The sequence below is a fragment of the Pithys albifrons genome, chromosome 2, assembly GCF_047495875.1.
Source record: "Pithys albifrons albifrons isolate INPA30051 chromosome 2, PitAlb_v1, whole genome shotgun sequence".
NCBI lineage: Eukaryota > Metazoa > Chordata > Aves > Passeriformes > Thamnophilidae > Pithys > Pithys albifrons.
Genome location: NC_092459.1, coordinates 96659871 through 96683294, shown reverse-complemented (window position 1 = coordinate 96683294; position 23424 = coordinate 96659871). Strand labels below are relative to the sequence as shown.

General features: G+C 40.2%; 1 protein-coding gene across 18 annotated transcripts in view; it reads left to right on the top strand.

The window, feature by feature from the left end:
- Window positions 1-23424, top strand: part of ESRRG (estrogen related receptor gamma) — a 395543-nt gene that overhangs the window by 19632 nt on the left and 352487 nt on the right. The gene's annotated exons all lie outside the window — the stretch shown is intronic.

Here is a 23424-nt window from a genome sequence, read left to right as displayed (position 1 = left end):
CGGGCGGGGGGCACGGCACGGCGCGGCGCTGCCCGCCCCGGGCTGCGGGAGCGGTGGAGGGGCCGCCCCACGCGGGACGCGCTCAGCCCGTGCCGGGGTGCGGGACCCGCGGGCGGACACGTGCACACAAAGGCTGCGGGGCTGCTCGCTCCCGGGATCAGAAGGGGCGAAGGAAAGTGTGCAAAGTCCACGTACTGTCCGCTCCTCCTGGCACTTGGCCCTCCCGGCGCCGGCCGTGGGGAGGAGTGGGGTTTGGGGAAGAGGCTGTGTGTGGGGTCTGAATGTGACCCGGCTGCGAGGATTTTTTGATTCTTTTAAAAATTGTTTTGTTTTATTTTTTATTTTTCCCTGGTCATTAATACCATGAAGGAGTGAGTGGTCTGGAGGTATATTTTGAAGTGTTGCAGGGAATGCGCTCCAAGTACTGGGTCTAGTTAATATGTTGCTCGTGATCCCAAAGAAGAGAGGACTGCATTTAAGAGATGACTAAATAATGGGGGAGGCAAGTAAAAATGAGTAGAATATAAAGGAGAGGAAAATGAAGGTGAATGGTAGTGTGGGAAGGCAAGCACTGAGCAGCTTGGGGGTTCTATCTTGTAATCCTCCCTCTCTCCTGTGTCGTCCCCCTGTCTCCCCCTCCCACTCCCCCCAACCCTGTCTTTTCGTACTATTAAGGAGACTCTAATAGCAAACACAACAAAAAGCAGGTGACCTCTCGCCCCATTTCAACCTATCACCGCCTGTGACCGGGAGGGAAATCCGAGTGCCCGTTGTATAAACCCACCAAAGTTTTATGCATTTATTATCCATCCTGTTTAAAATACAAAGTGTAAAACTTGCCTGATACATTTCATTGTTACTTCCCTGTTTTATTTTAGAGGACAAAATGTTCCAGTGTAGCATACCTACCCTCACTTTCAGAATGGGAGTAGTTTACATTTTAACCTACATTAGATTATACACAGTCCATGCATTGCATTTCCACTGAAAATAGCCAAAGACTTAGAATGACAAAGCGACTCATGTGGTTATGATCTTCCTTGTCTTGAGAGCATCGAGATAGCTGTGGTTCAGTGTGCTGGGGAGGGGGGCTCTGTGGTGCGAGTTGTTTCATGTCTGTACAGGAATCTAGATGTCTCCTTTTAGAGGACTTTACAGTTTAAAATGTGCCAGGGGCAGGAGAAGGTAAACACGACATTCAGCGCACTCATTATAAAAACAGGGAAAACAAATCGATTGCATTAACTGTGTGTGCAGTATCACAGTTATTCCACAGCATTTTGTCAGAAATTAAAAGGTTACCACTGGAGTACTATATCCCTATCTCTAGCCTGGCACCACTTATTACTGCAATGGTATTTCAATATTAAGTGATCTCAGAGATATTTAGTCTTTCATTTTGAATCCCGAATTTGAATCAGCATTAGGATGTCAGGGCTGTGAGATAAGGTATAACAAACTAAGTAGACAGCTGAAGGGCTCCTGGTGAAGGTGTTGCTGAGAAGGATATCTTGGGCCGTTCGCAGTAACCTTGTTTACAGGGACATTTCAATTGCAACCTGAATTTCAGCGAGAGGCTGCCTGGACTAATGCCTGCGTGTCTGAAACCCATCACGAGTGTCTTTTGCACTCTAAACCTTCTCTTTGCCTTCCTTGCATACTTGTAAAAACTTTTCTAGAAGGTTAAGGTGATTTTCTGATATGAAAATTAAGATGTTTTCCTAAGAGGAACATTGCTCTTTGAACTCGTGTACATTAACAACAAAGTATTCATGAGGTTTGATTTTTTTTTTGGTTCTCTGATGTGTTAGGATCAGTAGTTGCACCAGTCTTTTTAACTTCACGTATATGGCTTTGATTTATTATATTTAAGCCTTGGTGGTGTCGAATGTATTTTGCAGCACATGAAGTCAGTTCAAGTCAGAATGTGAAAAAGAGGCATATTGTTACATGGAGCAGTTTTGTAGTGATCTGCTAATTTTTTGTTTTCTTTTCCTAAAGCTGTTCCAGGAAAATCATGTGCATTTAGCGAGTGGGTGCTAGATGCCAGCAGCCACATTGATGAAGAAAAATGCTGTTGAAATACTTTGAAATAACAAATAGGATATGTAATGGTCAACCACAAGATAAACATTTTACACTGTGTTTTTATGTCTCTAAATTGGCTGCATTGTAAACCAAGCTTACTACTCTATTAAGTCATCAGAGTTTTCAATTATTTAAGATTTTTCGTAAAGCCATTAATACAGTCTTCATCATGCCTATCAGAAAATTATGCATAAGGTTGTAATTCCTTGTTGTTGGTATGTGAGGGCTTTGTTGTGGTTGGGGGTTTAATTTCAACTTATGAGGAGAGATATTACAAAACATGCACAGAGGAAAAAAATTATATGGAAATAGGCCCAGTCCTATGAAATGGGTATAGTTACAGCACTGAAATGTACCTAATACAATTTGAGATCCACTCACTAAGAAACCTTGACAGTATCTGCCTTGCAGGTACCGTGCATTTGGAAATACTATGTCTCCATTTAAATGCAGATCTTCAGTTTTCTCCAGGGGGCAGTTGGCGAATCTTTCGATTGAACCACTGGTACTAGAAAAACTAACTGAAGATTTACCCATGAACAAGAGACCCTTTCAAGTCTGCTTTTTTGAAATAATGATTATAAAATTTCCTAATATTGCCATTTTATATTGATTTTGAATGCCTTTTCAAAAGTCACAGGGAAGGAATAGTGCCTTTTACTCAAGGTAGGCCAATGTCTGCACGCTTGTTTAGCAACCTTAACAGAGATAACTGCTACAAGTAACTTCTTTGTTTTTACATGGGTATTGTGTTTGCATGGGAGTTCTGTCAAATGGACAGAGCAGTCTTGCTTTGATTTTGACCTAGATTCCTCCTGATTATTCCAATACAGCTAGTACCTGCTTATTTCCCACTGTGAAAATAGGAGAACAACTGTTGATGCTATCTAGCTGGGGCTGTATGGGCAATAGGCATGCACGTCCAGTCATCTCCCCTCCTCCTCCTTGGCTTCCTTAGTTATGGATAAAAGCACTGGAGTCCAAAAAGGGTGCAAGCCATTTCCTCTCCGGTGAATTTTCATTCTTTGAGGATTTGATTCAAAGAAAACAGAAAAAAAAAGTGTGGAATGAGTGAGAATTTATTTCCATCTCCCAATCTGCCATGTAAATTTTGCGCTCTTGCAGGAACAAACAGGGTCATATCTTATTGGAAACAAGTCACAGATCCACCTTATTCCATATTTGCTAGACATACAGTGTCAGTAGGTGCCAGTCCTCCTTACAGGAGCTTGTCCCTTCCAATCCAGTTTCCCATATTGTGTGTAAGCTGTTTAGTTTGCAGTGTAAGCCAAGGCATTAAACTAAATGCCCAGGACACAGGGAATGGGAGCTCCCTTTTGGGATGCAGGCAGCGCAGACTACCTGATGCAGGGGCAGCAGCAGATCCTGACCTTTTCTATGCTGTGTGTCATGCACTGTATACATTCCCAGCCACTCCAATCTTCCCACCGTGGGCCACCATGCTGCCCTTGTCCCTTTGCCAGGGCCATGACACTGTGGAAATACCATGCGTATTATGCTCCCCTGTTAGTGGCATATAACCCACTAGCCTCAACATCCTGGAGAAAACATGCGCTTCAGCCTCTGCATGGAATTCAGGCAGACCTGCAAAGTCCAGTCTTACATGCACCAGTGTTAATGGAAGAGCTCTCATTCAGCTTAATTGATATTCCCTTAAACATCTCCAGGTTTCTGTTTCTAGTGGAGGCTACAGCAGGGTGGACTTCTTAAAGGAATGTTTTGCATATTGAGGTTGAAAGGGAAGTCAAGCCTGATACATTAACTTATCATCTGTGTCATTCTCTTGACATCAGCTGGATTACTACAAGTATATATGGCAAGGAGATTAGGTGCAAGATCTTCACACACACATCCCTTTCTTAGCATGTTGATCAGTGGAGGTGTTACTTCTCTGAAAACCTTGTTCTAAGTCAAGTCTAGGCAAGCACAAACCTGTGCATGCATATACAAGTTGAGCAGGGCCTATCCTTTGTAATACATTTTTTTTCCTTTAATATCTAGGCAAGATCTCTTATTATAACTCGACCATTAGGGGAAAGAAAACGGAACTTTCCTCAAACAGCTTCTCTGTTGGGGAATCTAGTGGCAGTTGCTTTGAAGCATGTGTAATTGATTATCATACATTTATTTTAAAAAGAAGACATAACAAGGAATCTAACATGATGTTTTGGAATATATCTTCTCCCCATAATGTTCTTGAGGGAAATGTAAGGTTGCAGGCATCATTTCATGCCCTGTATGTTTTTGAACATAAATCAAAGAAATTGTTGGAGATTTATAGATGTTCATAGCAACTGTAGCTATAATAAACACATGCAGTATATATTTTCCAAGCTATTTTGTATGGGTGAAAAGCTGAAGCTGGCATTTTGTACAAACAATTCAACTTAATCACTGAAAATTTATTTCCTGGTTAGAGTGGTTTACCGGCATGGCATGAAGTTGTACACCTTCGTTTAAGTTCATCTGGTTATTAAGCCTCAGTTAAAATTGGGAAAGAATTTAAACTAGCTCTGGATACCTTGCATGAATTATTCCCAATGTCAAATTTATTGCGATTCCTCCATGGTGGTATTTACGTCTATATTATCACTTATATTGATTTCGAAGTATGCTGGATACTTTAGAGACCAAGTAAAAGGCAAAAATGTTGTGAAAAAAGAAAATACAAGTATATTTAATACAATGGGGCAGAGCATCCTGAATGATTGGGTAGTGCAGAGCTGCTAATCGGCACAGCAACTAGTTTTGGCATATACAGTTGGCAATGATGATATTAGTTTTGGTTTAAAGTCTAGATAGATGAAAAGGGAAAGATGAAAAGTGGAGGATTTTTTATGGAGGAATTTCAAAGAGGGGGAGCCTAGCCACTCATTGTGTGAGGATGAGGAAAGTGTTCCATGTGTTGATTAGGATCCGTGTGCATTAAAAGGTTAAGAAGCAAATCTGGTATGCACATTTATTATGGACCTGTGCAGGAATCAGAGAGGTCTGGATGAACAGAGTTTCAGACTTAATATTTAAACAAAGTCCTAAATGTCTGAATAAAACAGGATATGTTTCTTGGAGTCTCTGTGTACTCCTACTGGCTTCTGAGATCAGTAATTAAAACTGGTACTGCTTATTGGAAATTTTGAGACTAGCTAAAAGGTGGAACTTTTAAAAGTGTCACTGTGCTTCTGTTTTTATCGTGGTTACCTTCGATTGTTCCTCTTTAATTACAAGAACCACAAATCTCTTTTTAAATGAGAAAGCTGGTCTTCTATTACTTGACTCCTGGAGACAGGGCTTTAAACTATACGACAAATGTTCATGGAAAAACTGAGGATTTGTTCTATTTTAATTGTAGTATTAGCCATAAATTACTTCCTCTTGATGATATCTTTGAATTTTAAGATCTGCATGAATTAAACAAGCTTTCTAAATTGTTACAACTGATGGATGTCAGGAAGACTGGGCATGACCCATCTTGGATACCAGTACTAGTTTAGACTTCAGAAGACCAGGCAGTGCAGTTGGTTTCCAAGGGCCACCTTTCCACTGCCGATGGGTGGAGAAGGGATGAAGACCCACAGCTACTGACATTATGTAAGCTCAAGGTCAGCCTCTCCTTCACTTCTCTCCTACGTCTTACTTCCCATCATCTATGACCACTTTGCCATCCTACCTTAATAACCAGGCTACTTTACCCTGCCCTCTGAAGGTTGGAAAATAGGCTTTGAATTGTTACTGTTCTCCCTGCTGGATACAATGCTGTGAAAACAAAATTCAGTGAGAAAATGAGAAAGGAGAGAAAAGAGAAGACAGTGCTGCTGGTTCAGGTGTAGCTGGGAAGACTGTGAGGAAAAAGATTTTACAATTCCCATTTGCCCCATGTTTGGGACCTGTGTATACTTTTACAAAAGAAGGTAGCTGAAGAAGCTGTGTCCCTGGATCTGTATTGACCCAGCTGTGACAGGTGGGGCACAGTTACAGGGGAGAGCTAAGAAGAGGTGCAGTCTAACTGGGAGTGGACATCCTCCAGCCGTGGCAAGTACCATTGGGTCTGTGTGGGGTAGGACTGCTGGGTACAGTCAGATTACTGTGCTCTCATGCCACATTCAGAAATCTCAGCCTTTGTGTGCTGATACTTGGGTATTTGGAGGCTCTTGAGGTGAAAACTTCATTCACTGAAATTCCTGCTTCCATGGGGATTTATTTTTTTGCTTGTCTTAAATTAGTGCTCGAGTTCCACCTGGCAAAAAGAACTTGTTTTACTCTGTGCTGAATTTCTAACAGAAAAAAACCTTTCCTGCCATACTACAGTCAAAAGGGACCAGATGGACAAATGTTGTGAGTGAACTATGTGAAGTCTAGGCAGCAGGCTGGGCACTGGAGCACAGAGAGCAGGCAGTTCAAGGTCACAGCCCTTCTTAAGACACATCTGGAAGCAGGATGCCCAACCTCAAGTTTTAGTCCTTTTCTCCAACATGCAATCCCTTTCGCACATCTTGGGCAACCAAGGGACAGAAGCTGTGCTTTTGCAACATGCATTAAATGTGATGGTGCCAGCTTCGGCACAGAAAGGTGAGGTGAAGTGTTGGAGGTGACACAGACAGACAGGGAGCCCAGCCTCGTAGCCAGGATTGAGAGTCCCTGCCTTGCCTGTCTGTTGAGGGAGAAGAGAAAGATTAAACCTGCTGATGCCACCACATACGTTCATTTCTCAAGTGTGACACAGTCCAGGGATCCTTCTCCCAAAGGTAGAAGTGCATGTTGAATCAATATGGTTACCCTGCTATAAATGATGCCTACCTTTTATAAAAATGATTTTGCTTGCCCTTATTTTTTTTTTAATTGAAGGGAGGCAAAGATGTGAACTATAAGTATCTCTGAAAATTGGGCCACAAACCCTGACACTTGTTTGTGCCTGTGAATGAGTAAGCGTGCACGTGTGCAATGTGTGTACACAGACTGGGATGTTGTGTGTGCACAGGATCTCAATTATTTTGCTGTTTGACTCATAGAGCATGCTGTCTTGATGTGCTGTCAGTTTTGCTTTCTGCCCTTTGGAATAAAGTTCAAAATATTAAAGAAATAACATGCAATATACTAGTAGCTAGAATAGTCATAGTGCCCGAGGGGATTAGAGGGTGATGAATAATCTGTTTTACAAGTGCCCAGGAAAAAACCTTAACTCCTCCTAACCAAACTGCAGTGGTGGACTTTTAATAGGGGATCCAAATTTTGTTTCTGAGGCTTTCTGGTTATCCTGGAGAGAGAAGTAGGTCCTGTTTGGAAAGCAGTATGCAAGCTCTGTGGTCATGCTCTGACTCTCTGCCAGGGAAATGTGTGGACCCAGCTACTCTTTGGAGAATCACCCTGGGCTAAATGGTGAAACAACTAAATATGAATAAATTATTGATAATTCTTTAACATCAAATGTGAGGATGTGTTTGGAGTGTTGCTTCCCAGTTAAAAGTTGAAATAGCACTAGCAGATGTATTCTTTTAAAATGTTGCTTTTCTGGTCTCCGTAGTTTGCTTGGACAGCCCTAAGAACCTCAGAAGCTGATGTAGGTTCTGCCCATCCCTGATTTGCTTCTGGCAAGCTGAGGCAGGAGCTAAGGGAGCACTGACAGATATTTGGAATCATATTGGGACTTTGGTCAGAATACCAGACTTTGGTGAATTTTGGACATTGTGCTCTACAGTTTTAGTCCAACAGGGACCAGGCTAGACCAGGCTTCTAGATAAGATATTAAATGAAAGAACCAGCCCCCTCTCACTCCCAAAATCTTTTGACCTGTACTCTGTATCAGAAATAAAGCACTGAGAAGTGCGTGACTGATGCAAGGCAGGCTCAGGATTAATTTAGGATAAACAGGATGCCTGTTGCACTTAATTTAGCAATTCTAAGGCAGAAAATGCTTTTGAGCGCAGCTAACAGCTTCTCATCTGCAAATGCCACAATCAAGACAAAGCAAAAGATATTGTGGCGAATTCTGCAGCTCACAGTCCTGACACAGTCAGAACCTCCTATTACACTGAGGGAGACTTCTGCTTTTATCACAATTGCCTAGGATGCAGGAGTTCAGAGTGGCATTAAATAAAAATAATACAGAAAATATACAATTTCAAAAGTCCTGCAGGACATGCAGCAAATGCCGGTGATTTGAACTAGGTGAAGTTGTCAAAGGTTGTTTTACTCTCCAGAGCCTGGCAGTAGCTCCACTGAAATGTGATGCCATTGGTTTTCAGCAAAGGTTTCTTTCTGCAGGGCTGCAAACAGAGATCAGCTGCTACTGTGTATACACAACTAGGGAGCAAATCAAGCAGCACATTTAAGCAGCCTTTTTAACCCTGAGACTTTCCAAGATTTCTTCTTCACGCAGGAAGTTTCCTTTTTATTGTCAGCTGTAGCACTTTGCTCATGTAATGAGATCAGAGCTAGGATCACTGCTGCACAGTAGAAAGACTTCCTTAAGACATTTGTCCTTGAAACTGCACCAAACTCTTGGAAGAACCCAGAACCTGTAAGTATGTATGATATAGGCAACAATAGCATGGTGCAAAGCTGCAATCAACCATTATAAGATATCCGATTAGTAGGGCAGGAGGGATGTTTTTTTTTGGATGTTATGTTACATTCATTTTCAATTTGTTCTGAGGAAACAAATCAATTCGGGCTTCTGATACAGTGACTTTGCAGTAGATGAGCTAGTAGTAATATGTTTCATTTAACTATTTGTTGCTGTCATGTAGCTTGTGGGACAAATATTGTAGCCATAGAACTGTAGAGAACTTTTCTTATGTTTTTAAGCATTTTTAAAGGATTTTGGGAGTCTATCTAGCACATAAGTTTTTGCTTTGCTTTTTGATTTTGGCAACCCCACCCTACGCCAAACTATAAATAACAGAGCAAACAGAGTTAGTGCGTATTGTTCTTAGGTGGTAATAAAGTATATTTGTTTGCAGGCTTAATTTAGTCATTAACAATGTTGCGCTGTTTGGGGTGGATTTTGTCTTAATTGGATTCTACTCAAGGCTGTCTATTTTGTGTTTTACTATCTTGTCTGTGTCTGTTTAAGTTACTTTGCCGGGACTGCAGTCTGGTTAAACCTGTATTTAAGCACTATTTATATTCTAAGCACATGTCTGGTAAAATAAGTGTTTGAGATTTTTATTTTTTTTAAAGCCTTGAACAGTATAGTTCTATTAGCAGAGAGCGCCAGAGAAGGCACAACATGGATGAATGTCAGACATAGACCTCATAACCTAAGTCTTCTGTGTACCAAGTCTGACCCAAACGTGTCCACTTTTGCGACTGCAACTAGTACAAGCCCTGAGCTCCTTTTCAGTAAATTTTTCATACATGACACTTCTATTTATCAGATTAATTTCTCCCAGGTTAGCCTGATTGATAGCTGGATTGTGGTTTCTTGTGAGCTTTCTCCATGAAACCCCACTGAAGAGCTGCATTCCATTTAAGCAGTGAATGTAAAAACTGGTAACCATGGATTCAGCCACCACTAACTGTCGAGAGCAATGACTTGTTGTAAACAATACAAATGAGCCAGGATAGCAGAAGCAACCAGACATGAAATGATTTTAATAGAAATTACGGTAAAGGTCATGTGATACTGTATTGGCTTGAATTCACTGTTAAAGGGAAAGTATTTCAGTTTTTCAGGTTTGATTTAAATTGCACATCTCCACTAGCTTCACATTTGTGTAAGACCTGCAGAAGGGCAAATGAAACAGTTCTTTGGAAAAGTCTCTGCTTAATTGCACATTGTGACTTAGGCCCTGATCCTGAAAGTGTAGGAGTAGCTCTAATCAGTGGGATTATTCATATAGTGACAATTAAGTGTGCTTGTAAGACTGAGGCCTGTCTAGATAAATTAGTAACAAAAAAATTGTATTCTAAGGACATTCTTGTCACTGAAGATAAATAATGGAATTGCAAGTTTCACTGGTGTTGCATGTTTTTGTTGAAGAATTTTGTTTGCTTGTTTCAATAACATGAAAACAAGTTATATTTATCCCTTTGTTTTTAAATGTTATTACTTTCATTTCTAATCCACCATTCCTCAAATCCTCTTCCTAATTTATAACCTCTCTTTTGGAAAACTGGTAAACCACAGTGTCAGCTATTATAATATAGCATGATGATAGGCACATGCAGATCGCATGAGCAGTCGTGTGTCCTGTCTCAGGAATTTCCATCCCTACAAAATCTTTGCTGACTCCCAGCTGTCACATGGCTGTCACTCACAAATTCTAACCATAACCAAATCCTCCTCCCTGGGCATGCGCTCACCAAACCTCTCTATGTCCCCTTAGCTACAAGCACCAATCTCCCTTCTTAAGCACTTTCTCGTGTAAAGGGGTCTCTCCCCAAAGCCTGCTTCATTCCACTAATGTTTTTCCTTTAATTTTTTCCTGGGTGCTACTTCCCTGGTGTACTTGTCCACTGTAAGGAGGGACCTGGAATAGAAATAGTGGTCAGTAAGAAATGCAGACAAAATTAACTTTGTGCATTACTTAATATAATAATTCAAATTGGTGTGATTCTAAATTCACAACTCTCATGGCCCCCTAAACCTCTTCAAAAAAATTAACCCTTACTGTTCTCTAGACAACACCATCACCTTGCAGTATACTGACTTACTGTTTTGTCTATTTATCTGTCATAGTATTTATGTATTTTGGAAAACTGATTATAAAAGTCCTAGACAAGAACTTTGGTAATTTCTATTTTTCTAGGTTATTTCTTTATTTCATACATGTCAGATACATCTGTGTTGTCTTACCAGTAATTATGATTTATATATTTTTCAACCAGAAGTATTTCAGACAATTCTCATCAATCTCTTACAGCTGGCCAGTCTCAGTCAAGAACAGGTTGCCACCAAAATGCGTGGTAGATACAGGACAAATCCTGCTTTCCCTATTCTTCTGAGCTGCCTTGCCAGACCGAGGAGGCAATTGCTTGTGTGAGTCGGGAGAGTAAGATTTATCTTATGCATAGATTAACAGCAGGCAAAAATAGACTGAATTCTACTGAAAAGAAGTATTTTTGAGAATTAAAAGGAAAGCATTTAAACAGGAGCAATTTGGGGGGAAAATTGCCAAATTGCAAAATATTTTCTGTTGTTTGACTTTGTCAGTGTCAAGAGTGTATTGCGGTACTCCTGTAGACCAGACCTGTAAGTATATTAAAATTTTACCAAAAAGAAGGAGGTGGCTGGACAGGAAAGATACCACCTTGACTTTGCGTCTTTATCCTGGAAAGAATCCAGAACCAAAAGTAGACTGCAGGTGAAAGCACAGTGAGACTCGAGACCAATATGCAGATAAATTGAGGAAGCCACACACTGGCCTCCTCACCATTAGCTGATTATGAAGCATTGTTAATTCCTACACTCCTTGAGAACCAGATGGGGGCTATTTGAATCGTTGAGCCTGGCAGAAGAAACCAAGTTTCAATCTGGAGGAATAATGCAGTGTTCAGGAAGGAAGGAGTTCACCATGACCCCATGGACTTCACGGACATGGGACAACAGGCAATTTTCCTTTGCTTAAAGTATCCTTGGCATCTTTATGATCTGTGACATATGTGCTTATTCTAGTCTCTTGTATTTTGTATCAAATACTGATTTTGTAATGCAAAACTTGCAAGAGTTAGGGAGTGAGCTGCCAGATCCCTTTGCCCATCTGCAGATAGGAAGAACTGGGAGGCAGATCCCTTTGTTTTTCTCCTGGTTTATAAAGTTTGGGTGCTGGTTGATGGGCAGCTGCAGGAGAATTTTCATGTGAAGCAGAGCTCTGTAAAGATGTATTTGGATCTGCAAAATGGAGAACTCGGTGTTTTAACCATGGAGGAATCTCATTTTTTGCAGTCAGATGAATGTTGCAGTGCATAGCTGGGTTCTGGCAGAAATATTTACCATTAAAATAATTAGTAATAATTCATGATATTTTGCTTTTAATAACAGTGATATAGAATAATAACAATAAATTGTATTTTATTATTGTAATTCTGATCTACTTTTATGCCAAGACCACTTTTGTCAATTAGATAATTTGTATAAGCAAATATCATATTCACAGTCCTGTCAACTGAATTCAAATGAGGCAAGTACAGGCACCTTTTAAAAAATTAAAAATGCATTTGTGATACGGAGATAGAAGGTGTAGGCAGTATAGGGTAAACTGTTATCCACGTGTTCTCACACTTTACCTCATGGCTGAGACTGCCAACAGCACTGCAGGTAAGTGAGAAATAAATCGGTAGTTTTTGCCAGGCAGACTCCTGGCTATCAAGAACTGGACTGAAACTACTTAATTCCATTGAGCATGGCAAACCAGTTGGTCATTGAATAGCCGAATATTGTTCTTTGAATTAGTAACTCTTTTTAAACATTACAGTGTTTTATAAATTTTTACTCCTTTGTAGTTTCACCTCTTGAAGCTGATGTTGGTGAGGTGTTTTTTTGAGGACTCCTATAGTAATTTTTTCTTTTGAACATTTCCAAATGTACGTCTTCCTATGGGCTATTGAAGACCTATGATTTATGGGTTATAATGTTCTCCAGGTCAGCAAAACTGTCACAGGGTCTAAAGACAGGACTGTGATCTGTATCAGCTGCATTAACTTTCCATTAACTTTGCGTGACTAGAACGTGTCTTTGATTATTCTGCATTATTCCTTTGTACAAAATAAGGTCGTTCTCTGTTTAGTTTAGTTTTAACAGAACCAGACTGTCACTGACCATCAGTTTTTGCATGCATAGACTCTCTTCTGCCTGGCAAGGCTTTAGGCCCAGATCCACAAAAGGATTAGATGCCTTAAGTGGGACTTAAGTGGGATTTAGGCATTGAAAGCCCAAACTGAGATCCTCAATATCCCCACTGAACTGCCACCTAACCTTAGAAGTTGCCTAACCTGTGTGAGTGCCTACGTTTTCAATATCCAGCTTTCCCAGGTGGCCAGAGATCTGCTTTGGATGTTCTCAAGCACTTCCATCCTGACAAGGTTGAGCCTCTCTGCTCCCATCTTTCCCCTCACATCCCAGCAGACTTCAGAAAGAGCAAACTCTTTGCAAAATGGTGGATTTCTGTGTGTGATATATCTCACTTTCTCCAGCTATGCCCTTGAAAGAAAGGACCCTCCAGCAGGTTTCTTTCAGAAGCAGCCTGAAAACCATGAAAAAGGTATCAAAACTAAAAAAAAAAATTGAGTATTTCTGCTTAAAAATGCAAGTCCTTGAGAAGAAGAAGTGGGACTACAGGTGAGTGTGGCCTTTGGTGTCTCCTACTGTCAGTACTGGGCTGTTCTTGCTCAGCAGTGGCTGCTCCTGGGTCAGCAGGCACTGCACAAGACACAGGAGTAACTAGCAGGGCTGAGGGCTCCATCTCACAGGCAGAGCACTTGAAAGCTGGGTGCTGGCATCCAAAACTATTATTGCTCCTAGAGGGTTTCTTGGAGAATCCAGGCCCTGGTGTATTGTAACAGCAGTATTTGGAGGAAGAACTCTTCTGCAAGAAGTCACTTAGGGTTTCACCAGACTGTGATACATGGTGGGAGTTTTGATTTTTGAGAGCCAGAATTATTGGGGTGTTCTATGTGTACACCTAGAAATAATAACCACTTTTTTCAAGGCTTCAGTTCCAAGCCTTTCTGGAGCTGTGGAAGGATTGATAGCTGTCTTGCTCTACAGAGGCCAAAGCAAATAATGTCTTGTTAGTAGCTGAGTAAGTGGTCCTGTGCCATCACTTATTTCTCAGCTGTACTCGTGGCATTTCATGTGTTCTCAGCTATGTCTGTTGTTTGTTTAAATCCTGCTCAGGTCCTTGATTTATCAGTTTTCTGTAGACTTTTGTTCGAATAGTCCCAAATGCTATCCTATTTCAAATAGATGCATTCTTATCAGCAAATACTCTTTCATCAATAACTTTTTCACATAACTCTGCATATGTCCACTTTGACCTTTTGTTTTTTAAAATAATTGGATTTTTTCAATGGGGACAGTATTTAGGAAATCTTGTAAATTTTCTTCTGAATCATACTGTCTTTTTGTGCAAAAGTACCTTTTGTCCACATGAATCAATAAGAATGTTTTTATTTTTCTCTTTTTTTGTTTTTATTTTTCTCTTTTTTTGTTCTTATTTTTCTCTTTTTTTGTTTTTATTTTTCTCTTTCTTTGTTTTTATTTTTCCCGTGAGAGAACTTTTTCTGAGGGAATTTCTAGTTTTTGAGTTTGTCAAAGATAGCTAGACTGTGTGCAGTCTTAATATTATTTCTTGCTGCTTTTAATTTATGTACATAAAGCAAAATGTAGAACATATTTGTATAGAGGTATAGCCTAGAAACTGGACAAACATAAAAAAGATGTATTTGTAAATTTAGAAACTGCAATCATGAAACACATATATATAGTGAGTAAACATGTAATAACAATGTCTGTTTCTTACAAATCCTGGAAGTGTTTTTATTGAGGTAGCTAAAATTTGTAGGACTGTCTATGATAACACCTTAATAGCTAAGAATATTATTCATATATTTTTAAAACTGATACAGGGAGATCTGTTATTTTAGTGGAGAGTGTCTGTTGTAGATTAACCTGTAACTTTCAATCCACTAACTTTGAGTTTTCAGAATAGCGTGCTTGAATTATTACACATTTATTTTGGCATTTTAATACATACAAACATTGTGAGCATTAATTCTTCATGCACCATGAATGTATGACTATTGTATGGAACCAATTTTAGTTATAGGAAGTTCAGCAAGTATTGTGGCTTGGTGGTTGCCAGATCACTTGCGTGCTTGCTAAATCCTATGCACAGTGCTTCCGTTTGCTGGGTTACTCATTGAGCTTTTAATAGTCAACTTAATTTTAGTTAAGGTTCAGTTTAGTAACTCTTGCAATTAGTGGAAAATATTGCCAGCATTCATTTGGTAAACTGTATTGCATAGGAAAGGCACACACACACTGTATGTGCAGAGGTAAAGATAACAGATCGATCCTGATGGATCCCATCGTGACTGGCTTTTAAGGGTAAATTACAGAACCTTTTAATTATTGGGGGTAACCTTGCAGAAAATTGAATCTTGAGTTTGCACATAGGAGGAAATTTGGTCTCTCATGCTTACCATTGGTTCCCAATACTCACAGTGGCTCTGTGCATCGGGGTCTGCGAGTGCCTGTCAGGCTTTGGGCTTCACATCAGTGCCAGTGATGTGCAGCTTCTGAGATGGGTTTGGAACCCTCATAAAAGTGAGAGGTCTTATTTTCGGGGCAAGCTTCTGAGGCCTGTCTTGCTCATTTGCTTTGCCTCTCTGAAAACATCTGAGGTACAGGAGGTAAGTCTGCTGCTTGACTCTTTTAAGGCAGTTTTATGTGTTGTTTTATGGGTATGGGTAGAGGACTACAAGAGAGATTTTTTTGCCCTCATATAAAATGGAGATATAACTTCAGCCAGCCTGTTCGTGTCCTGAGAAATAAGATACTGGGGACAATAACCGTAAGTAAGGATTAACTTGGAAATAAAGGCAAAGGTACAACAATCAAATGCAGCAAGAGAATGTTTTTTCTTTTTAGCCAAATGAATAGGTTAAAATGGATGTATCTGGCTGATGTTATTGGGAAATGAAAGCCCATGTGTTCCCACAGGATGGACACTATAAGGACAGTTAGAGCAGTATCTTGCTCTGTCAACTGTGCTCATGTCTGACCTGGGATTTCTCCAATCCATAAATCTCAAAACAGAGGTCTCTGACAAAGTAAATAGAAATTGTACATGGGCATATAGTCTTTATCACAATTGTGTCTCTTACTCAGAAGTAAATGCCAGTTACTTCTGAGTCAGGAGTACATGTGCCAATCCAGTCTACTGGGCTATGAGCCACTGTCTTGAAACTGTCTTGTGCGTGCAGGGTCCTACAACCATTAGAAATACACTGATTTAAGTAAATGTAATAATATTTTTTTGCCATAGAAACCTAATGTAGAAAATGGGAGACTGTCAGTAGGCCCCTACTGAGTTGGGTGAAGGACAGGCAGTGGAGAACTCTGATTTGTAGGATGTAGGTAAGTGAGGAGCTTTGCATATGAAATCACTACCCAGCTGTATGGAAGAGCATATAGGATAATGTCTTGGCTTTGCTGAGCTCAGTGGGAATCAGTCTGGATATTGTCGCAGATTCTGTATACTTGGGTGGTACTCTTGCCAGGGACAGACACCCCAGTACAGACTTCAACAGAATTCTCACCATCTTGTTAGGTTTGATCTCTACAGGAAAGGTATCACTGCTAGTAATATTATGGGATAAAAAATTACTTCCAAAGACAGGGGTTTTAAAGCTTTCTATTTTATATTTTGACCCTCTTAGTCTGAGTGATACCAGCATAGAAATTGAAAAATCTGTGTGACTTTTTGTAAAGGAGAGCAAGAATGTTGTTTGTTTCCCCAGTTTTTCCAGTTACAGGAAACTGAGAATCAGAATTTTGGCTGCTACTCATAAGTGGCCTTGAAAAAAGAAAAAATATCAATACCTACTTTAGAGGAATATTTGTGTGTTTGAAAAGTTTTGTGAACTCCTTGACAGAAAGGAGCCATAAGAAATTCCAGACGGTTATTCCTCTGTGACAGAAGCCATGTATTTAGGCTTCTGTTAGCCTTCTTTATTTATAACTAAATCTTTGAATATAATTTCCAAGACGTTCAGCTATCAGATATGAAGTGATAATGAGGACAGAGGATAGGTCATGAGTCTGCAAATATGTGTGAGGAGATGGTGAGCTTAACCTACCAGGTGAAAAAAAAAGTCAGTATAGCAACTGCATGAACACTTCAAAGCATGCACCTAGTTTGCTGTACTAACTTAATTATCCCTGCTATAGATATGTTTGACAAACATATCTATAGCCCAGATCCTGTTACTTCTCAGTGGGAAATAACAGAAGGCTTCTGTTTGGTTGCCAGTTGACCAAATCCTTCCTTATACTTCCTTGCATTACTGTTTTCAAGGACTTTCCCTATCTCTTTGCTCATCTGATGAATAGAAACTTACCTCTTTCTTATTAATGGTGGAAAATACTGTAAGATGGAGAACGAGGCAGACTGATGGGCTGGGTGTAGAATTATTTTCAAGAAAGTCTGATGAGGATTTAATCTTATTTTAATCAAATACTGCCTGAACCAACCAAAAATAAGCTTTTATCACTCATGCTGGATCAGCCATATTCTGATGTCAGCACTCTTTCTCAGCAAGCATCTTGTGTCCTCTCTGTAATAATACAGGGTGTTTTTGAGCATCCCAATGTTGTTGACTTCCTTCACAGAGAGTGTAATATGAAATGTGAAGAGACAGGATACCCCAGCTCTTCCCATCACACAGAAAAACAAGCTGGTGCCCTGTTCTTTGACACTAAAATGTGGCCTGCTGTTGGCAAGCTGAGGGCTTTAATAGGCAAAGACCATGGGGAACTTTTCAGCTTTTTAGTCTGTCTGCTTCTGTAAAGTCTGTTACGCAGGGAGGTACAGTTTTTAAATGTGGTCATTTTTAATTCCTGTCCCTGGAGTCTGGCTGACAGATTGGGAGTGCAGAGGATGGGAGTGGGCTGAAAAGACAAGCTGAAACCACAGGATGTATACATACATTAAAATGGAGCAAAACAAAAATAAACGAACTTAGGTGAACACAGATGGGATCTGTTTCAGGGCCACTCTTAACACCTGTTTTAGATGGCCTGTGGTGAAAATCATTAGCTTAAAAAGATGCTATTTATGTCTTCCCTGAACCAAGTTTACACAAACTCGCTCCAGCAGTTCTAACTGGAGACAACGGACATAAAATTGTAGTAGATTTTTCCTTTTTTGTTCTGAACAATACTATTTTCATTGTGAACCCTAAGAAGAAAAAAAAAGCTTTGACGTGTTTTTTTCATACAGTATTTATATTAGCTACAGCCCTTGTTCAGCAGACCATAGGCATTGAGACATGCTAAATATCATTTGTTCAACAAAGATTTAAAAATCATCAGTGTGGTTTCAAAAGTGCAAATCTGGAATTAATCCACTGTGTTTTTCAAATTTTACTGTGGATTCCTACTTCTGCAGCAAAGATCAAAACTTGTTGACAGTAACTTTCTGATTTGAGAATGCAGGTGAGCATGGGTATGTTTTTTATTGATTTACTTGGCTCTCCATGCTGATTTTAACAGGTCGTGCTGAAAAGTAACACTATGAGCTTTCCAAATTTTTTTGTTCAATGTTGGCCTTTGAATTTTGTTATGAAACCCTCCTTCTGTGATAATTTCTGCAACCTTCTCTCTTTTGGAGGAAAGCATGAACTTTGCCTTATTTGTACCAAAACTCTTCATGATTTTATCTTTGTTTCTCCTATCATAATAATTTTTGTTTTGTTTTGATGATTGTTAAACCTACTTTTTCCTTTACATGTACAAAAAAATAAAGGTTTTGAGAGGAGGCATTTGTATTTTGATTATTGTCTACTTTCTTACTGTAACTGAAAGGAGAATTGCATGAAGTATTACTTACACATATAGTAGTACTTAGCGTAGCATAGATGCATAGTAAGCTATTATTTTTAAAAACAGAATATTTGAAACAATGTGTAAAAGCAATCAGTAGAAAATTAAGGAAAATTAAGGAAAAAACTGTTCCTTTAATGCATTAATGCATCGTTCCATGTCAGCTGTAACAGAAGTGTGCTCATACTTGGAGGTAGTGATGTAGTCTAATGGAAAGAGCAAATGCCTGGGAGTGGGTTGTATTCTGGCTCTTCCTAAGTGTGCTCACCTTTGTAAAGTATTTTGAGATTTCTGGGTGATAAAAACCCCTAAGAATTATTTAAACCTGCTTAGTTAGACAGTAGGCTTTACTCTGTATTATTTTTGGTTTGTGTATTACATGAATAGAGTGTAAAACTGCTAGGAGAGCCTTTTGTTCTTGCACACTGATTCTTTCCTTTAGCCTCTCTTTTTCTGGCTTAATCACATTTTATTGGGTGGTAAAGCATGCAGTAGCTACTTGTGCAATGAGGAGATGCATAAAGAGCAAATGTATTGAACCGTGAACAACAGCTAGTTTTTTGGATGCCTCTGGAAGAGCGATGACCCTGTTGGTGTGTTACTGTGGGGAAATGACAGGTTCATGCTGTCTCATGATTGTCCATGTAGCTGGTACTTCTTCAGTGTCCAGCAATGTGCTCCCTATCCCCTCTTGCTAAAACATCACTCTATCCTCTCTAAACAGTGACTGGAGGTGAAAGAGTAACTTCATTGATGACAGATCTGTATTTATGGCTCTAATAGTATATGTGCCACTCAAAAACGTAACCTCTAGGACAGGACTTCCAAACTTCCACCACCACAGGAGGATCTTTCCTGCTGTGGAATGGCATGGCTGCAGCAGACCCCTCTTCTCTGCTGATTATTCACAGAAGACCTGTACAGCAGTTCAATCAGTGTGGGCTGCCCAAATACTTACTTTGCCCTTCTCTCTGGGATGAGGGCAGCAGGCTGGATTTTTCCATATCAGTGTGTAGTAGCTCACTTAATACAAGAGACATGCAATGTAGCTGGAGAACCTTGCACTAAATATCATCTGTAACTGTAAGTGAAGATTTCTAAAAGCAGATCACTAATCTGGAAAAATTGTATGTATTGTGTTAAAGGAAGTCTCTGAGCCAAAAATAGATGGATGTTGGGAAGAGTAGTCTGGGGAATTGTCACTATACGCCTGCTCCATCACCTTCACTAAGCATCTGCTGTTTGCCACTGGCCTGAACAAGCCTATAAACAGAAGTGGCCCTTTGGTTTCACCTGCTGTCTTGCTCCCCCAGATACAGCAGAGCACAGAGGATTGTGAATATGTGTGCGTGTGTATGCGTGGGGATAGCGGGGCGGACATTCACTGTGAAATATATAGCAGTGGGGACATTAACTACATCTCACTGTAGTCCCTTTTCTGATCGTTCATCTTTTTTTTTTTTTTTCTGGTCGTGTATGGTCTTGACTAGTTTGCATTAGAAAGTCTAGCAAATTCAACAAGCATATTTACCTCTTGTTCTTTGGGTGTCTTCTGTAGTGAGAACTTTGACTTCTGCAATTCTAGCCCTGTATTTGCAATTCAGTGTGTATGGTCACCAGAATGCCAGGGTTATGTTTTTTGTTTGTTTGTTTGTTGGTATTTTTTGTTTGCTTGGTTTGGGGTTATTTGTGTGTTTGGTTTTGGTTTGGTTTTTTTTTTTTGGTGTGTGTTTGGGGGTTTTTTGTTTTGTTTTGTTTAGTTCTTGGTTAGTCCACAGCTGTAAAAACAAGGCCAGATTGTGACAAAAAGTGATGACCTAAATAAATAGTTAAATAAATAGTCTCACATCAGAAACGGAGACTGGACCTTTGCAGCAGTTTTAAGGTCTCATAAAGAGGGGATGACACTTCCCTTTAGTCTGGAATGTGAATGCCACCTTTGTAAATGGCAGAATATGGTGTTATCCTGCGGCACAGTAATTTCACCTGCTCGTTTTTAAGGGACTACCTCACCTCTGAAGCCTGGGAGCTTCTCTGAAGTATTATTTAGTATTATTTATTTAATCAAAATATCCTTGTCTAGAGTTTCTACAAAGTCTACAGAGGCTTGATGCATGATGGAATTTTTTTTATTAAGCACCTGCTTTCTTTGCCTAGCGCAGTTATGCAGCAAGGTTGTTTTTACAGTACTAAGTGAGCAGTATATTCCATATGCCACCAAGCTTTGTAAAGAATCTTGCTGATGACAATTTCACAGCTGCTGAGAAATAGGCCAAGCCTTCCCTATAAAGTGACAGTAAGGAAAAGAATATCTATTCCATTGGGATTGGCCATGTGTCCTCCCAAACTTTTTCCCTCTTGTAGGAAAATGCTAGCCCTTCCGAACTATATAACAACAGATGGTGGCAGAAACCAATTTCTACTGCAAAGCCATGTGGTCAGGAAGTATCAAAAAATGTTTTGGAATTGTGAAAATGAGTTCTTGGCTTCAGGGCTACCAGCAGTCTACTAGAAATGAGACATGAAGCAACTACTTAACAAACCTAAGAGCCTGCTTAGCCCCAAAAGAAATGGCTTTGGTCACACATTTTGGAAATTAAAATCTTCAGATATGTGGGATTTGGACTTCAGAAGTGCTCTGTGTATTATGGGTGTTATAAAAATTAGGTTCATAATTTCTGGTCACTGTTTGCTTGACCAACTACCAAGAAAGTAGCCTTCAAAATATGCAGAATGACCTCCAGCTGAGACAAGCTTAATATAGCTCCCTCTGGCCTAGTCAGGTGGAACCTTCGCTTTTGGCTCAGCTGATTTGCTGCCCACAGACCATGAAAGTCCCAGGGCTCTGGTAATGTACAGGGACACAAAATTAATGCAGAAATGCACAGGCCACTCTACTGATATGTCACGTTTAGTAAGTTGTTTGTGTCTGGAAGTTGTGGGATGGAACAGGTTCCTTTGGTTATTCCTGTACTTGACCAAATGTGTGTCTCCAGAGAGCACTTTGAGAAATAGAATTTGTATCTTTTTACAAGTGCCAGGTTGTCTGTCTATGCCATTAACTCTTTGAAACAAACAGTAACATGTATTTTCCTCCAGCATTCCTATTGTGAGTCTTAGCTGCTCATATAGTGCTGTACATTGCAAATGGCTTGAGAGGACTCCCCACAGATGTGGAATGTAAACTGTACTAGCCAAGCCATCTTGTTTTATCTATTCTGTTATAAATGTATACCAAATTATACGGTAATGTCATGTCACCAGAAACACAGAGCAGATGGAAGTATCTTTCCACATATTGACTCATGTTACTCTGATGAAAGGAATTTGTTTCTCTCCTTCTGTCAAGCCTGCTAGCCTCTGGCAAGGGATGCAACCTTCAGCGAGAACTTTACCAATAATGTTCAAGTGATCGTCTGATTTAAATATACTATCATTGGCCAACACAGCCTGCATCAACAACTGTGTGGAGCTGCCAGTTCTATTTCCTATGTTCATGTAACATAACTTAAGTAGTGTTGTTGCAAGTTGAGGAGACCTCAGGGAATTAACCCTTGAGGAAGTAGATCACCTTTTAAAAGGATACCTTCAAGGCCCCAATATTGGGTCCTTTGGAGACTAATCCTAATAAAGCAAGTTCCAGGTCTCTGAAGTGTACTTTAGTATAGAAAAGCGACACCCCCAGAACACGGGTTGCAAGCGCTGTGTATTAGCTACCAAAAATAAGGTTTGCAAAGAGCCAGCAAAATCCTGACAAATAAAATAACCATAGCTATGCTGTGAGCATCTGAAATGCAGATCCCCTCTGTGTTTCTGTTTGTTGTGAGTGGTATTTGACTTGATGAGAGTGCAGTTCTTAGATTGGAAACACGTGAAGCTGAAGTCAAAAGGGAGTCAGTGTAATCATTAACTGACTCACCTTCTGGATGTGACAAGTAATGAACCATTCTAAACTTGCCTGGAGCTTTCTTTGGGACAATACCCACAGGGGAAACCCTCTTACGCTCAAGTGAAGCGTTATCTAATGGGCCCTCTATTTTCCCCAAATGCCAGCTCTTTTCTGTCTTGTCTCTAACCACCTGAGGACATCTAACTGCTGATCTCAGCATCCCAGCCAACATTTGCATCTCGAGGCTTGAGTACAGGATAGTAAAATCACCAACACAGCCTTTTTTACAAAAATTGCATATGCTTTTTGTTTGTTTCTTTCTTTCTTACTAGCCTGCTCCCGCAGCAGGGGAAACGTTTTATCTGTCCGTGCTGGGATTTTCATGTTAGCAAACCTCTCTAACCAGCATTTGGCTTTTTCCATTTTCTTACTTTGATTTGGATGACTGCCTGAAGCACCTGCTAATGGCCTGAAGCGTTCAAGCCGAAATTTGCAGTTTGTGTCCCACACTCACTCTGTTTTGTTACCTGCCTTCTGGAGCACCTGCTCCACAGTTTGGGCTTGAGAGCCTGCTCTCTGCCCGCGGACAGCAGCGCTCCTCACAACACTGCCTCTTCGCAGCTTTGTCCTGCTCTCTCCCCTGCTCTCTGCAGTCCCTGCTTCAGCTTTGCCTGGGTTTTCAAGGCAACACTGATGCATTCTGCTTGTTCTCCTGCTTGAGTGCAGAATGTTGTTTCCCCCAGTACATAGAAACAAAAGTGATGCAAAAGTAAATGGTTCTTGGTGGTCGTCCTAAAAGCTTCACTGTGGCCTTCACCAGTAGAGTATTTTAGTTTTTTAAAATAGGTTTTATAGGGAAATTATGAACCACGACAGCTTGCTG